The sequence below is a fragment of the Neomonachus schauinslandi genome, chromosome 4, assembly GCF_002201575.2.
Source record: "Neomonachus schauinslandi chromosome 4, ASM220157v2, whole genome shotgun sequence".
Lineage (NCBI taxonomy): Eukaryota > Metazoa > Chordata > Mammalia > Carnivora > Phocidae > Neomonachus > Neomonachus schauinslandi.
In genome coordinates, this window is record NC_058406.1 from 759,624 (window position 1) to 775,772 (window position 16,149).

General features: G+C 51.0%; 1 protein-coding gene across 3 annotated transcripts in view; it reads right to left on the reverse strand.

The window, feature by feature from the left end:
* Positions 1-11,893, reverse strand: part of GNB1 (G protein subunit beta 1) — a 98,474-nt gene extending 86,581 nt beyond the window's left edge. For 2 of the 3 annotated variants that reach the window (XM_021683995.2, XM_021683994.2), the window contains exon 1: positions 11,651-11,892. The gene's annotated coding sequence lies outside the window, so the exon portion shown is untranslated. Of the gene's footprint in view, positions 1-11,650 lie in introns of all 3 variants that reach the window. The other variant, XM_021683996.2, reaches the window with a different exon arrangement.
* Between the last annotated feature and the right edge of the window lie 4,256 nt (positions 11,894-16,149).

Below are 16,149 nucleotides of genomic sequence, written 5' to 3' on the forward strand. Positions count from 1 at the left end.
CAGTGAAGTGTCTGCCTTTGGCTCAGGTCATGATCCTAAGGTCCTGGGATCGAGCCCCACGTTGGGCTCTCCGCTCAGCCGGGAGTCTGCTTCTCCCTCTCCCTCTGTGATCTCTCTTGCTTTCACTCTTTCTCAAATAAATAAATAAAATCTTAAAAAAAAAAAAAAAGCACAAGCTTGTTTAAAAAAATAAATTTTAAAAAGTAAAATAAAAATAAAGATTTTATTTATTGGAGAGAGAATGAGAAAGAGCAAGGGAGCATGGGGGTGGGAGGTGCAGAGGGAGAGGGAGAAGCAGGCTCCTCGCTGAGCAGGGAGCCAGACACAGGGCTTGATCCCAGGACTCTGAGATCATGACCTAAGCTGAAAGGAGACACTTCACCAACAGAGCCCCGCAGGCACCCGAAGAAGGACTTCTTTATAAAAACAACATTGGTGGCCAAGGGGAAACAGGAACGAAGTGACCCTCAGAGAATGAGAACGGGGTAGAGAACTGAAGAAGTGGGAAGAGATCACCTGTCCAGCGAGTAGCTGAAAAAGATACCAAAATTAATGAGGAGGTTAAGTTAAGAAGACTTAGTCAACTTAGGGGCGCCTGGCTGGCTCAGCTGAAGAGCATGCGACTCTTGGTCTCGGGGTCATGGGTTCAAACCCCAAGTTGGGCATAGAGATTACTTAAATAAAACCTAAAAAAAAAAGGAGACTTTGTCATGTTTGACAAAGTTCTGTTCTACTACAGAGCCCCTGAAGAAACTAAAGATAAAACTGTTGGTAAATATGTTTTCAAGTGGAAGAGTCTTCCCTTTAATAATATATGAAGAAGCAGATGTCGACACATAAGCCTTCCAAGATGAAAGAGTTAGGGAGAAGAGCTCATGCTAGAGGGTCCACAGTGTAATAATTAAGAGCACAAGCTCTAGAGGCAAATGACTCAAGTTCAAACGTGGGTCCCATTGCGTAATCCCCCTGTTGGTTTAGCCATCTGTGAAGTGGGGCTATTCATAGTACCTGCCTCAGAGCTGATGTGAGAATCACATGGTAATAACAAAGTTCTTAGCATGGTGCCTGGCATGCTAGGTACCCGACAAACATGAGCTAATAGCACTGGGATCACCAACAGGGCAAAATGAAAGTCCATCTACTACCACGGAAATGCCAGGTGGGGGTGCCAGGCCAAGGTCTGAAGGAATATATCTCAACAGGGAAATCCTGAAGTGCTTCTCCCAACATATTTGACATACATAAACATCTATGCCAAGTGGAGATTATCAATCCAAGCACAGTCCTGCCCTGGGGCTTCTCTTTGCCCAGATCCTCTTCATCCTCTCACTATCTCCTGCTCGCTGCTCAAATGCTTCAACCTCTGGCTTTAAGATGAAATTCTAGAGGGGCACCTGGGTGGCTCAGTCAGTGAAGCATCTGCCTTTGGCTCAGGTCATGATCCCAGGGTCCTGGGTCTTCGTGGGGCTCCCCGCTCAGCGGGGAGTCTGCTTCTCCCTCTTCCTCTGCCCTTCCCCCTGCCCATGCGCTCTCTCTCGCTAATAAATAAATTAAAAAAAAATGAAATTCTTGCAACCCCTATGGCCCTGTCTGCCTTGTTTCTCAGCACAGTCTTTTCCACCACCTGATAGATGTCCCTCTCACCAGGGCAGAGCTGGTGTCTCTCCTCATTGCCTCAACAGCAGATGCTCCCTGGCACCGCTCGGCCCTTGAGTGAGCACGTTACTGCTGCTCCCCCTTCTCCTCTACAGGTTCCTCCCTCTCCACACCTGACAATGCTCTAGCTACTCTATCTGAAATCAGAACAGAGCAGAGTCCTCCCTCCTCACTGCTTCCCACACCACACTGTCAATCCCTGGCCCTGGGGAATCCTGGCAGTAAATCCTCTGGTCTACTTCTCTCAGCCGAATTTGCTACTCTGACCACCCCCACCCCACCCCTGCCCAAGACTGTCGTAGGCTCTAACACTGTATTCTGATACTCTCCCAACTTCTGATCGCTCTTTTAAAAGCTCCTCTTCCTCTACCCACCCTTAAAGCCACACACCCCCCTCAGGACTCTGTCCCAAGGCCTGTTCTCCAGCTACAGCAGTGGGTTTTCAACCTTCAGAGAAATCTGTGGGTTCTCCTCCCCAAGGAAAAGGCACAATCCTACACCTATAATGCTCAAACAGCAGGGGGAGGAAGGGGGATGGACATATCAGGACAGAGTGCTCATCTCCAGATGAGGACCTCTCTGATCCCTGCAGGCAGCCTGGGCCAATTCCCTAGATGTGGCCCAGCTGGTTTAACCACTGCACTGCTCTCCAAATCACTGCTGCTCAGATGGCTTGTTCTTAGGCTCCCTCTACACTCTTAAATACTGAGGATCTGAGGGCTTTTGTTTCTATGGGTTATCTATGGATATTTACTATGTTTGATATTAAAAGTTTTTTTTTTAAGATTTTATTTATATGACACAGAGAGAACGAGAGAGGGAGAGAGAGAAAGAGAACAAGCACAAGCAGGGGGAATGGCAGGCGGGGAGAAGCAGGCTCCCTGCTGAGCAAGGAGCCCGATAAGGGGCTGGATCCCAGAACCCTGGGATCGTGACCCAAGCCGAAGGCAGCCACTTAACCGACTGAGCCACCCAGGCGCCCAAAACAGAGAAGGTTTAAAATGTTTAATAAGCCGGGGCGCCTGGGTGGCTCAGTCGTTGGGCGTCTGCCTTTGGCTCAGGTCATGATCCCAGGGTCCTGGGATCGAGCCTTGCATAGGGCTCCCTGCTCCGCAGGAGGCCTGCTTCTCCCTCTCCCACTCCCCCTGCTTGTATTCCCTCTCTCGCTGTCTATCAAATAAATAAAAAAAATAAAATGAAATGTTTAATAAGCCTATTACATATTTCCATAAAGGACATTTTTACAAAAAACAGCTAAAAGGGTGCCTGGGTGGCTCAGTTGGTTAAGCGTCTGACTTCAGCTCAGGTCATGATCTCGGGGTCCTGGGATTGAGGCCCGCTGTTGGGCTCCACGTTCAGCACAGGGTCTGCTTGTCCCTCTGCCCCTTCCTCTGCTCGTGCTCTCGCTCTCTCTCAAATAAGTAAAATCTTAATGGGGTGCCTGGGTGGCTCAGTCGTTAAGCGTCTGCCTTTGGCTCACGTCATGAGCCCAGGGTCCTGGGATCGAGCCCCGCATCGGGCTCCCTGCTCAGCGGGAAGCCTGCTTCTCCCTCTCTCACTGTGTGTCTCTCTCTCTGTCAAATAAATAAATAAAATCTTAAAAAAAAAATAACTAAGAAATCATTTGATGAGAAGAGGAGCAGTATTTTACATTTTAGCCCCCATCTCTTTAATGTCCACTGAACAGGGAAGAGCTGAATTCTCACGTCTGTTTGTGCACTCAATCTGCTGCAATTGTATGTTGCTTTGGTTGAAATACAGGAGGAAAATTCAGTCTCAGACAGACACACAGTTGGAAAAGGAAGAAATATTTTAACAACCTTTTCAAATAAATGTGCACAGTCTTCTTTGATACTAAATCAAAACTTGACAAGTGGTAAGTTTCCTAAAGGGAAGTTCCAATGTGGAATCTGAAACTGTGTCAGTTAACTTTTAATACCACTACATTAAATTCCATGGGATTTATCCCATTCTTGTGCTCTGAATGGGTCTTTTACCATCTGTGAGTTAGTAGCATCACACACAGGCCACTGGGAAACTATCAGTTCACTAAATTAAGCAAATCTTCCAAATGTTGACACATTTCATTACATAATATTAAAAAGAAACATTTCCTAAGCATCATCACCTTCAAGAAAAGTCTTTAAATACTGGGAAGCTGTCAAGCTCATGATAGCAGAATCAAGTTTTCCAAAATTCTAATTTCCATTTGAAAGCTCAAATTTTATCACTGCCAACAATACTGTCAGTTACATTCCTTGAAATATCTAGTTCACTTGGTTCATTTTCAAGAAAGTATATGCCGTATAACCAACCCATCTAAAGGGCCACCTTCTTCTGTCAACTGTACCTCCAATGCTATGGCCCAACCACTTGTCCAGGAGACTGCTACAGTACACCAGGGCCCACTAGTGCTTTATGCCTGCTTCCCAATTCATCTCACAGCCAGGAAAGAAATGGGTACTCAGGGTTAAAGTTTAATGAAATTAATCTTTATGCTTCATCAAAAACATTAAACTGGATTTTTCTAAACACAAGTTCATGGTGGTGAATACTATGACTACAATAAATACTATAACCGGTTTGATATCACAGCCTTGATTCGTGTTAAATAACCAGCGGTTTACCCACCACTGCTCTGGTACCATCAACTCAAACGTCAACATAGTGAACATCAAATAGCATCTAATGACTGTGTAAGTAGCTTTGACCCAATCAACCACACTAAAGGGTCTCAGGGACCCCCAGGAGTCCGCAGATCATACTTTAAGACCGCCCCCCTAGTAATCATTATTCCCAAAACTTCAAATACCATCTAAATAGTGTTAACTCTGAAAGGCCTGCCTCCAATCCAGACCACTCCTCCAGAGCTCCACATTCACATACACAAAATCCAATTATTTACTGGGCATCCTGTTTCAGAGGTTGTAATACTCCAGTGACCAAAATTCTTGTCTCCACGGAGCTTAGAACTAGTGGGGAGATCAGCACAAGGACTAGCAAAGCAGAGCAAGGTAAAATGGTAGAGATTAATGAGATGAGAGAATGACCTCTGAGGAGGGGATATTTGAACAGACCTGAAGACAGTGAACTCAACAAACCAACCTCTAGGAGAAGAGCTTTATAGGAAGAGGAACCAAAAGCCTAAGGACTGATCCACCCCATCCCACCCCACCCCTACTAAACCACTGCTCCTTATTTCAGTAAACGCCAAATATCCACCCAGATACCCAGGACAGACAGACATCTGTGGTCTTCTCTTCTTGCCTTCCAGGCAGCCATCACATCTTTCAGTCACCAGCTGTACCACCCTAGTCCAGACCCCTTCCTCTCTACACCAGCACCCCATATGGCCATCTCTGGCCAGTTTTCCTCCCTCCTCTGAACATGCTCCAAGCTCAAGAACCACGCCACGGCCCAGATTAGGTCAATCTCCTCTTTTTTTTTAAAAAAGATTTTATTTATTTATTTATTTGAGAGAGAGAGAGAAACAGCATGAGAGGGGAGAGGGCCAGAGGGAGAAGCAGGCTCACCGCTGAGCCGGGAGCCCGATGCGGGACTCGATCCCAGGACTCCGGGATCATGACCTGAGCCGAAGGCAGTCACTTAACCAACTGAGCCACCTAGGCGCTCAGGTCAATCTCCTCTTTAAAACCCTTTAAAGGTTCCCCAGAGCCCTCAAGGTAAAAGCAGGGTTAAAGTTTGGAATTTCCATCCCTGATGAGCTGTGCTCTCTTTCATTCAATAAATAATTACTGAGCACCTACCACTACCACACAAGAGACACTGTTCTGGGTGCTGGAGATATAGTGGGTGAAGGAGGCCAACTGGTGGCTGCATGAAAAACACTCAATCTCCTCAGCTTCAAACACACTTTCCTTCCCCTCCACCCACCAACTGCATGCCAGAGAGGCTCCATCCAACTAGAGGGTCCTTGGGGTCTCAACTTTAAAACACACTTTATTCCTCGGGCGCCTGGGTGGCTCGGTCAGTTAAGCCTCTGACTCAGTCATGATCTCTAGCTGTCCCTGTAACCCCCTGCCCTTGAATTTCTCCTTGGCACCTGCTTGTTAGGCTATTAAACTAGAAATTCAGTGAGGCCCTGGGACACACCCATTCTATGGCAGTTTATAGCCTCAGCACCTACCAGAGAAGGTGCTGAATAAGCACTTGTTAAACAAATTTCCAGTTACAGTATTTATAAAAATATATGAAAAATATTTCATTGTTATTATCTCTACTTGGCAAATCAAGGGACACCAAAAGAAGTTTTGCAAAATCAAAAAAATTCTGCATCATAGGGGGCGTGGTGAAATCTTTTGAAAAATAATAATTTTGCCAGTTTTCAAAATGAATTATAGTATCAAAATTCTCCTATAAAGGTGAAGAAAGCCCTTCAAGAAAAGAAAACAATGTGAGAAGACTCTGGAGAAAGTGAGGTAGTAAATTTGACAGGGATTTGCAAAGACATCTGATACAGGGGCGCCTGGGTGGCTCAGTCTTAGTTAAGCGTCTGCCTTCGGCTCAGGTCATGATCCCAGGGTCCTGGGATCAGGCCCCACATCAGGCTCCCTGCTCCGCGGGAGGCCTGTTTCTCCCTCTCCCACTCCCCCTGGTTGTGTTCCCTCTCTCGCTGTGTCTCTCTCTGTCAAATAAATAAATAAATAAATAAAATCTTAAAAAAAAAAAAAAAGACATCTGATACAGCTATTCCATCCTCTGAATTAATAATATTCCTCTGGAGGGCGCCTGGGTGGCTCAGTTGGTTAAGCTACTGCCTTCGGCTCAGGTCATGATCCTGGAGTCCCGAGATCGAGTCCCACATCGGGCTCCCTGCTCGGCAGGGAGTCTGCTTCTCCCTCTGACCCTCCCCCCTCTCATGCTCTCTGTCTCTCATTCTCTCTGTCTCAAATAAATAAATAAAATCTTTAAAAAAAAATAGTAATAATAATAATATTCCTCTGGAACCATTAGGAAGAAAAAAAAAACAAATCTCTTAGTAAGCTGTCTTCTAATAACATATAACATTACCACAGTTAAAGAGATTTTTACAAAGCAAGGCCACTAGCAGCAGAAATGACCAATGGGTGTACTGTGGGCAAGGCACTGCTCTAAGAGCTTCACACATCTGTCTGCTCACTCCATCCTCAAACCCACCCTAGGAAGGTGGTTCTAGAACACCTGCTTTACAGTCAAGGAAAGAGACACAGAGAAGTCAAAATCCATACCCAAACCAGCAAGCTGAGTTACAGAACTGGGCTCTAACTCCACAGTGGCAGTCCTTTCAGAAAGGAGGCAATTTCTCTCCCTCTCAAGAAGTTAGGAATTATTTTAAAGTTCCCACAACAATTTTTTGAAAACCTACTGTAGAGGCTTTAACACTTAACATTCTTGTCTAATTAGAAAATGTCCAGAATTTTTTAAAGCTTTATCAACTACAACACTAGGACAGGCAATCAAGAGAATCTATAATATTTATCAGGAATATATTTTATAATTGCCACAGGACTGAGTCAGGAGACAGATATACATAAATATACAATTAGCCACAAGTAACCAATATGTTCAACCAATACCCTGATAATCCCAGTCCTGACAGGCTAAAGAATATACAAGTCTTTTTCCCTCTTGGTAAAATGCATTATTAAGCTTGGAGTGGCTAACTACTAGATTTTCATCAGTGACAATATAGGTTCAACTGAATAATCTCTTAAAAATTACCCTAGATTAAAAAAAAAAAAAATTACCCTAGATAATCTTGACTTGATCTTTAACTTTTTTTACTTTTATCTTTTTAAGTAATCTCCACCCGAAAGGTGGGGCTCAAACCCATGACCCCGAGATCAGGGTTTGCAGGCTCTACCGAATGATCCAGCCAGGTGCCCCTGGTCTTTTAAATCCGTGTGGTAAGAAATGGCTTTCCCCAGAACTTTAAGTTAGTAAGTCAAATAAGTGGATACCTACTTAAGTCTTTAAGAAAGCAACACTGCTCTATAAAAGAAGCTTTTTTATCACTGGAAGCCGGCAGGAATTTTTTCCCATCCATTACTGTGACAGCTAACGCAAGGCAATGCCACCACAGGACTAAAAGGGTTAAAAAGCTTTTGGCATTCCTCTGACCAATCTGAATGCCTACAGATTGCCTATATTTCCTAAATAAGAGTTCTGGAACAAAACGCATAGCTTTAAAAAGTGCTGCTCCATTTTTTTACCAGAATAGTCAACATGATGTTGCATTACCCAATGTACGCACACACCCCCCACGTACGTTTAGACCAGCCCTTCCTTCCACCGTTACACGCTGTGTTTGTGAAATGCGTGACCTCAGTGTCAATTTAAGCTTCTTTTTATCTCTTTATTCTATGTTCACTAAACCAAACACTTAAGTGACCCATCTTACTTCATAATTTCTCTTAACCATTCAGCAATGAATGCAAACCCGAAATCAGAATTATCCCCAGGGTTAAAGATTCTAAGATTTTTTGTTCAGTGCCTTACTAGACTTGCGATAACAGAGATTTCAAAATAATATAGCATGCCATATGGTCAAGCCCAGATAATAACATTGAGAATATCTGTTACCAATCCACTAATGCTCTTAAAAGCCAAAGTCTGTAGACAGTAAGAATTTAATCCAATTTGGAGACCAACATGAGCCAAAAAAACCAACATGGGCAGAGAAAAAAACAATCCAGTGAAGAAACTATAATAAATGCCAATACTGCATTTACTGTCTAAAATCAATGTTAGTCATTAAAGAATGTATTAGCTAAAAAGCCAAGTGATGGTAGGTAGGTAAGTCTAAAGATATCCTGAAGACCTTTCTCAAAGCAATCTGTAGAAATACAACTTTTTCAAACAAACCAATGGAAGACAGACAGAAACTTTTAGCAAAGTAAAAAGTAACAGAACAGAGCTTTGAAAAATAAGTTAACTCCTCATAAAATCAGTCCCGTTCTCAAGCTGTCACTCTAAGTCTACCAAGGTTATTCAAGCTTTGCAATCAAAGTCACTAGGCATAAAAAAAAATTTGAAAAGAACTTTTAAGTTTTACTCTAAAAAAAAGACAGTACAGGGGTGCCTGGGTGGCTCAGTCAGTTAAGTGTCTGACTTTGGCTTGGGTCCTGGGGTCCTGGCCTGGAGCTGGACTTCCCACTCAGCAGGGAGTCTGCTTGTCCCTCTCCCTCTGCCCCTTCCCTGACTCATACTGTCTCTCAAATAAATAAAATCTTAAAAAAAAAAAAAAAAGGACACTCATTATTCTGCAGTCTTTTGAGAGTCTTCTAAGTCTGCTCTGAGATGAAAATTCAATCTGAGGAAACTTACTGCAACTGCCCCCCAAAACACAAGTAACTCAAAATATTAAACAAAGAGAAATCTTTATTATCATTAATGTCCTTCAATGGACATTAATTAAATGGCTGAGTACTTATGTGACGATATCCACACAGCCCTGTGGTAAACGCCAGGATCATACTAGAGGAATAGTTTCTGTCCAATAGGTGTTCATCTAAGAAAGGCTCAATTCTGAGTCAAAACTGCATGGTTGAACAATTTCCTCTATATGCATACTCTTGGATCATTCCAACAGAAGATGAAATGTAGCCCTAACAACTGGTCCCCCAGCAGAAGAAAATGGGAATAAGGCACAGGCACAATCACAAAACTTAACTTTGCTTTCCTAAATTTTCACTTCTAAGAAAAACTTGTAGCACTTCTAATGCCGGTGAATCCAGGAGCATGTAAGCAAGCCAGCAGTCCCCACCTGGAGAGAGGCCTTGCAGGCCAGCCTCGCAGCCTCCAGAGATCCCACCCCCAACAACAGCCCTAACAGGGTCTGACAGGATTGGTCTCTAACCAACCTTTCCAGATACTCTCCATTTCTGGCCAGTTCTAGTTGTTAGAAAGTTAAATCAAGCCGAAAGCTACCATCCAGTTGTGCTGTGTAGAGGTCCTCAGACCTGTTTCCATGTTGGTGGCACCAACTCTGTCCCCACCCACACACCCAATATTAGTAAGGAAGCAAAAAAGGAACTGCCTATTCACTTTCTTGTTGCAATATATACCTTCCGGAAGAATCTAGAATAGACCCTATCTTAACAGAATTCAAACTAAAACCTTACTTTCAAATAGAGAACCCCTCTACCCCCCAAAATACTGAAGCTTCAAATTCGAAAACAGAAAATTAATGTAAAATTCTTACTGATAACAATTCTCTAAAGACCTTACTGTATCTAGAGTTGAAAGGAACTTCTTACAAAGCTAGTACTTCCATTTATTTGCTAATCATAAAAATAATGTACATGTCTTCTTAGTTAATAATCTCTTAAGCAGCTGCTTGGCCATCAAATATTGAGATCAGTGCAATCAGATGGATAGTAAAAACGAAAACACACAAAAAAGAGCTCCCCCAAACTAAACCTACAGACGAACATGTCTACATCACTGACACATAAATTCAGTATTCTGTAGCTGTCAGTGTCCAGCAACTTCCCTTTCCAACATGAAAATTCACACATCGCGGTTTTTTTCAGTAAATGGATCTCACGATCCCAACTAAAAAGCTTCCATAAAGAGGAATTAAGCAGATACGGCTAATACTACTTCCGTATGCTAACTATGTAATTTAAAGGACTTAAGACATGTTTAAATACCTTCTGAATCACAAACAATTCGCAAGGAAAAATACGGGGGGGGGTCTTCAAAAGTCCGAGGGCTCCGCCACCACCCGGGCGGAATTTTCGGCTCAACTCCTCCCCCACCCCCACCCGCGGCCAGCGAAGAGCTCGCAGGGCGAACGGGGGACACGCAGCCCGGGATTACTTCCTCCCTCTCCCCCCGCCGCCCCGGTCCTTCTAAATAATGTAAATGGGGCCCAAAACACAATCGGGGCGCAGGAGGCCGGGAGCGCGCGGCGGCTGACAATGGCAGCCGCGGCGACGCGCCATCTTGCAGCGGGGCCTGGCCCGAGCCATTCATTCGGCGCGGGGGCGGGGGGCGGGGGGCGCGGGGACCCCGGCCCGCCCCTGCCGCCCGGTCCCCCCGGCCCCCGCCCCGCCCCGCCCCGCCGGCGCCGCACCCGGCGAGGGGGAAACGACAGCGGGCTCGCGGTGGGGCTGCCTCCCACTTTTCGCTAAAAACGAGAACAGCGAGAATCGCACGGCTCGGGCTTCCCGGCACGGCTCTTTGTGTCTGCCTGCCTGCAATCCACCGCGAATTGTCAGCGGCGCCCGGCCGCCGGCCGCGCCTCAGCTTCCTCATTTCACGGTCCCCCTTCCTTCACCGTGTCGCCACCAAACACTAAGTTCAGAGTCCCCAGAAAAGGTGTATTTAAAACACAGCGTTCCTCCCAAGAAAACGACGAGCGCCTCAACCCGCTGCAGAGCCCCGCCGCTCCCTTTGTTCTCGCGGCCCCGGCCCGGCCGGCCTAGAGACCCCGGCCCAGCGCACCCTCTCCGGGGCCCGCCTCCGGCGCACAGCCCCCGGGGAGATCGGGCCCGATTCGGACGGCGGACCCCGAATGGGACCCACGATCCCGGGCCGCGGACCCCGACTCAGGACCCAGGACCGCGAACCCGACCCCAAACCTAGAACCCAGGACCGCGGGCCTGGAACCGGGACCCCAGAACTCGGACCACAGACCTGGACCCAGGATCCCAGGGCCCCCGCGCCCAGACCCCGGCCCCCCCCGACCCCTGCCCCGGAGCCCGAGCTCCAGACCCCGACCCCGGCCAGAGAGCCCAGACCCCGGCCGCAGATCCCGAACCCCGGACCTGGGACACCCGGCCGAGGACAAGGGCCCGGACCCCAGCCAAAGCCCGCAGGGTCCCCGCCCGCTCCCGGCCCGGGACCCCACCCGGGCGGGGCAGGAAGACGCGCGGCCCGCGGCGGGGTGGGGGCGGGGAGGGTGGGGGCGGGGCGGCTCGGGCGGGCGACTGCGGGGGAGGGGCCGGGGCCCGGGTCGCCGGGCAGGGGCAGGGGCCGCCGCGCTCACCTCGGCGCCTCGTCCCGCCTGACTCGCCCGCGCCCCGCCGCCTCAGCCGCCTCGGCCGCCGCTCTGGAGGTGGTCGCGCTCGGGCCGCTCCGCGGGCGCTGCGGGCAGGTGCGCCGGCGAGGATCGGTCCGGTCCCGCGGCGGCTGCTCCACTCCCGCGCCCGCGCCCGCTCCCGCTCCCGCTCCCGCTCCCGCTCCGCCGCCGCCTCCGTCCGCCCCTCAGACGCCTCCAGCCATCGGGATGGGCGCGGCGGCCCCTGCCCGCAGCCTCGGGAAACCCCACGCCGCGTCACCGCGCACGCCGCGCGCGCACGCACGGCCCGGCCGCGGCCCCGGCGCGCGCACGCCAGCGCGCTTCCTCCCAGCGCCGACCCCAGGAGCGTGCGCGAGCCACTTAAAGGGGCCGCGCCCGCTCTAGAGGAACCAGCTTGCGGAGGACCCCAGGCCTGGTCCGTCCCTCGCCGGTGCCCTAGGGGCTGCGCGCGGGGCCCTGCGCTAGCGTGGGCCTCCCGGCTGCGCGCCCGCTCAGCTTCCCAGCCAAGGGGACGTGGGTGGAGGCTGCAGAACCACAGCTGGGACTCTCCCGGCCCTGCACCCGTCCCCCATACACGCATCCCGCACTACATCCCGCACACAGGCCGAGTACTCCCACCTGGCATCCTGCACCCGGCATTCAGCACCCCGTACCTGCACTGTGCACGGGTACCCGCACGTGCACACACCCAGCCCAGGCCGGCTTTCAGGCCTGGGGGTGCAACCAAGCTGACTGGATCCCACAGGGACCCACACTGACGGGGTCGGCCTCTAGGGAAGCCCAGCTTCTCCCGGCCGGCGAGTGGATGCCCACCAACCGAGGGACGGGGGAACAGGGCCAGTCTCGGAGATGGGGCTCGTGTGAGCTTGGGCAGGTGCAGGCAGTGTGGTCTCGGGAGGTCAAGCCTAAGGCACTCCTGGTGGGAGTGACCGCCTGGACAGGGAGGTGTGACCACAGAAAAGAGTGTCAGGAGGGAGAGAGTTGGTCAACCTCTAGGAAGGCTGCTGAGAATTGAAGCCCCCTCAGGTGGGAGCAGAAAGGAAGTGAACGTGGGTCATATATGTGCAGCCCATAGATATCCCCAGGAATGTCAGTGGAATGGTCCCCCACCACCACCTCTGTCTTTCCAACTGGCCCCTGTCTCCCCAGTTCTAACAACTAAGCTGGCCCCTGGCAGCCCAGTTCCCACGGGCTCCCTCCCTTTGGATCCTGCAGCCCCTGACCCTCATCACCCCAGGCCAGATGCAGACCCCTTTTCCTCCAGGCCTGTGTGTATCCTTCTAGCCTGGAGCCCATACCTTCCCACCCAGGTGTGGGCTGCACCCTGTCCCTCCCCCTCCCACTCCATGGGATCTCCTACCAGCATACAAGCATGTCCGCATCATTCGTGGAGCCCTTCCTCAGTTCCTGGTACCAGATGCTCCAGGCTCAGCTTACACTCTACCTGCCCAGCCCTGAATTCAGCCATTTCTGCAAAGAGCCCTGGTGTCCTTTAATGGGGAGTGGTATTTAGAGGCCAGAGTCAGGGCCCCAGGTGTGCTCACTGCTACCGGAATACCATTGCTTCAGCAGACAGAGCTAGGGAACGAATGTATGTGCAAGCATACGTGCATATGCACACGCACACACAAACACACACAAAGTACCCCCCCACCATGTAACCAATCTCCTGTGATTGCTGCCACGCACCCTCCTCACCCCTCCACTGGACCACCACAGTGCCCACCCCAGCAAGGAGGTCCACCTTGCTCAGCGGACATGACAGCTTCCATTGCCCATCCCACAGCTTCCAGGTTCCTCTGTCCTCCTTGCCGCTCCTTAAACACACGGGTCACCACATCCACACTCTGCCCCTGTGACTCCATCTGCCGAGGAGGGTCTCCCCCATTACCTCCAGTCACCTCCACAGAGAGGTGTCCCCCGGCCCCTACCCCTTTGTCCTTCCCCAGTGCCTTGTTGGCTGCATTTCTCTCTAGCTCTCATTCCTGAGACCTCACATGGTTTCACTTGTGGGCGGCTTTGCTCCTTGCGCATCTCCCCTGACGAAGCTGGTACTTTGACTCCCTTGTCCCCTGCTCTTCCCACCAAGTAGGGTATGAGGCACACAGTGGGTCCTCAGGGAAGTCTTGTGGGGTGGGTGAGAGGGCTGTGAGTGATGCTCTGTGTTCTGAATGAGAGGGACAAGACTCAGCATGACGACCAGAGGGGCAGGGGAGTGGGGAGTGTCGGAATCGAATGCTCACTGCTGTCCAGCACAAGGCTGGCAGCCCTGGGGACTCTGCGGTGCTGCACACTGCTCCGGAGGAGAGGTGGATGATGCAAAGCTGGAAGGATGAGTACCCTGAGATTGGCAGGTGGGTCCCAGAAGCAATGGACTCAAGGTCCCAGACTCAGGGTCAGAGACATCCCTCTGAATCCAGCAAGTCTGATGCCAGCCTTCAGTGCCTACCTACGCCCAGGACTTAGGAAAGTGGAAATGAGGAGGGAGAAGAGGAAAATGAGATGGGAAAGGAGGAGGAGAAGGAGGAAGGGGGAACAAGGCGGGGCAGGGCCAGCAGCAGAGCAGAAAGAAATGGGGGTGATGGTCTCTGTGGAGACCTCTGTACTCCTGTGGGGATGGGAAGAACCCTGGGGGACCCTCAGAAGCCCTACTCCACCAGCCTGGCCTGACTGGGCAGCAGGGGTGCTAAGAGGGCCGGCCCAGGGCTCCCCTGTCCCACAGGCCACTGCAGGCCTGATTGGGCCCATCCCTAGTTACACCAAGGCCACAGAGCAAGGCCACACATGAGGACACCAGGCCAGAGCCTGCACCAGCCATCTGAGGTCTTGGGTGTAGACCTGGAGCCCCCAGCTAATCTGTAGGTCTGTGGGGTAGGGCAGGGCCTTCCCTGGAACTTGCCCTGCTGGCCCAGGCCTGAAATCCTCCTTTACATGTTTATGGATGGGTGTGAGGGCAATGTCAAGGGGAAGGCAGGATGAAAGGAGTAGAGAGCCCTGGGTCCTTACTTCCAGATCCCCTACACAGACTAGAGCCTCCTCCCCCTTCAATGCATAGAAGCCGCAGGGTCCCAGGGTTCTTCTCCCCACTCCAAGGCCAGTCCCCAAGGAGCAGGGGCCTTCTAGCCCTGGGGACACATGCCCCGGTCGGTGGAACCTACAGGAGCTTCTAGCTTCCGGCCAGAGACCTTTGGACCTCCGGGGTATGAAGAGCACTCTGGGGAGCCTGCCCGCCCTCCCCTCCCCTCCACCCCTTTTGTCCAGGCCTCCTGCAGTTTGGGCCCCCATCTGCAGCCCAGCCCCCTCCTCAGTGGGGCATAAATCAGGGCTCATGATGGACCCGCTGCCACAGAGAGAATTTGTGCCCAGCTGGCCAGGAATTTAGGCTTCTCCTGATTTCCTGGACACACGCCTTCCTTCTCTAGATAAGTGGCTTAGAGATCGGCCTGAAGTCCTGAGTCCATGGCCACACCCTGTCAGCTGCACCCAGCCCACGGCCAGGCCAGCCAGGTGGCTGCAGGGCTGAGCAGAGCCTGAGGCTGAAAGCAGTGGCCCTGGCTCAGCGCCCAGCCTTCACTAAAAACCTAGGGTGTGCAAATGCATTATTCAGATGCTCCCCCCTCATCTGCTCTTTAGCAGGAAATGGTCTGACCGGAAAGTAGGTCTTTTTTAAATCTGAATTATTCAAACAATTTGTGCACATGACCAGGACCCAAGCCCAGGGGCTATGCTCCAAGCCTGGCTTTAAAGGGTCTCAGGGCTGTAGGGGCCGCTCCCTTCCCGCAGTGCATTGTCTGTTCTTCTACCGCAGCCGTCCTGCCTTGGCTCCTAGTAGGTGAGGCCCCTGGCCCCAGAGGACAGGCCTAGCACGAGGAAGGGAGGGAGAGGGTGCAGAATGTAGGTAATCCAGAAAAAGCACTAATCAGTTCTGCGGCAGCCAGAGGCAGGGTCTGGTGACAGAACGGGCTCAGGATGGTGAGGAAGCCCGCCCCTCCTTCCTTCTCTCAACGGTGCCCTCTCCAAGTGCCCACCGGGTGCCAGGAAGGCCCAGGTCCACCCCGATGTGGGGCAGGTCTGCTGGAAGGGACAAGGGGAGAGCGGGGGAGAGCGGGATGACCAGCGGAAAGGTGACCATCGGTGGAGCAGAGCCTGAGGCGTGGCAGGCATTGTGGTGCGGGGGTTGGAGGGGTGGGCAGCTTCAGAGCCCAGGAAAGGGTCAAGGCCTGAGATGGCAGGGCACGGTGTGCCTTGTGGCCTTAGGGAGCATGCTGGCTACTTCCCCTGGCTGCTGTCAGACTGTGACGGACCCCTGCACCCTCCCCCTATGCAGCAGAAGCAGCCCCTCTCTCTCCCAGGCCTGTCCCTTGTCCCTAAGTCCCCCACATGCCTCTCATGACCTGACCTCCAAGCCCATGATCGATCCTCCTGTCACCTCCCTTTGGTCACCAAGCAGACATCCCTCATGGGGG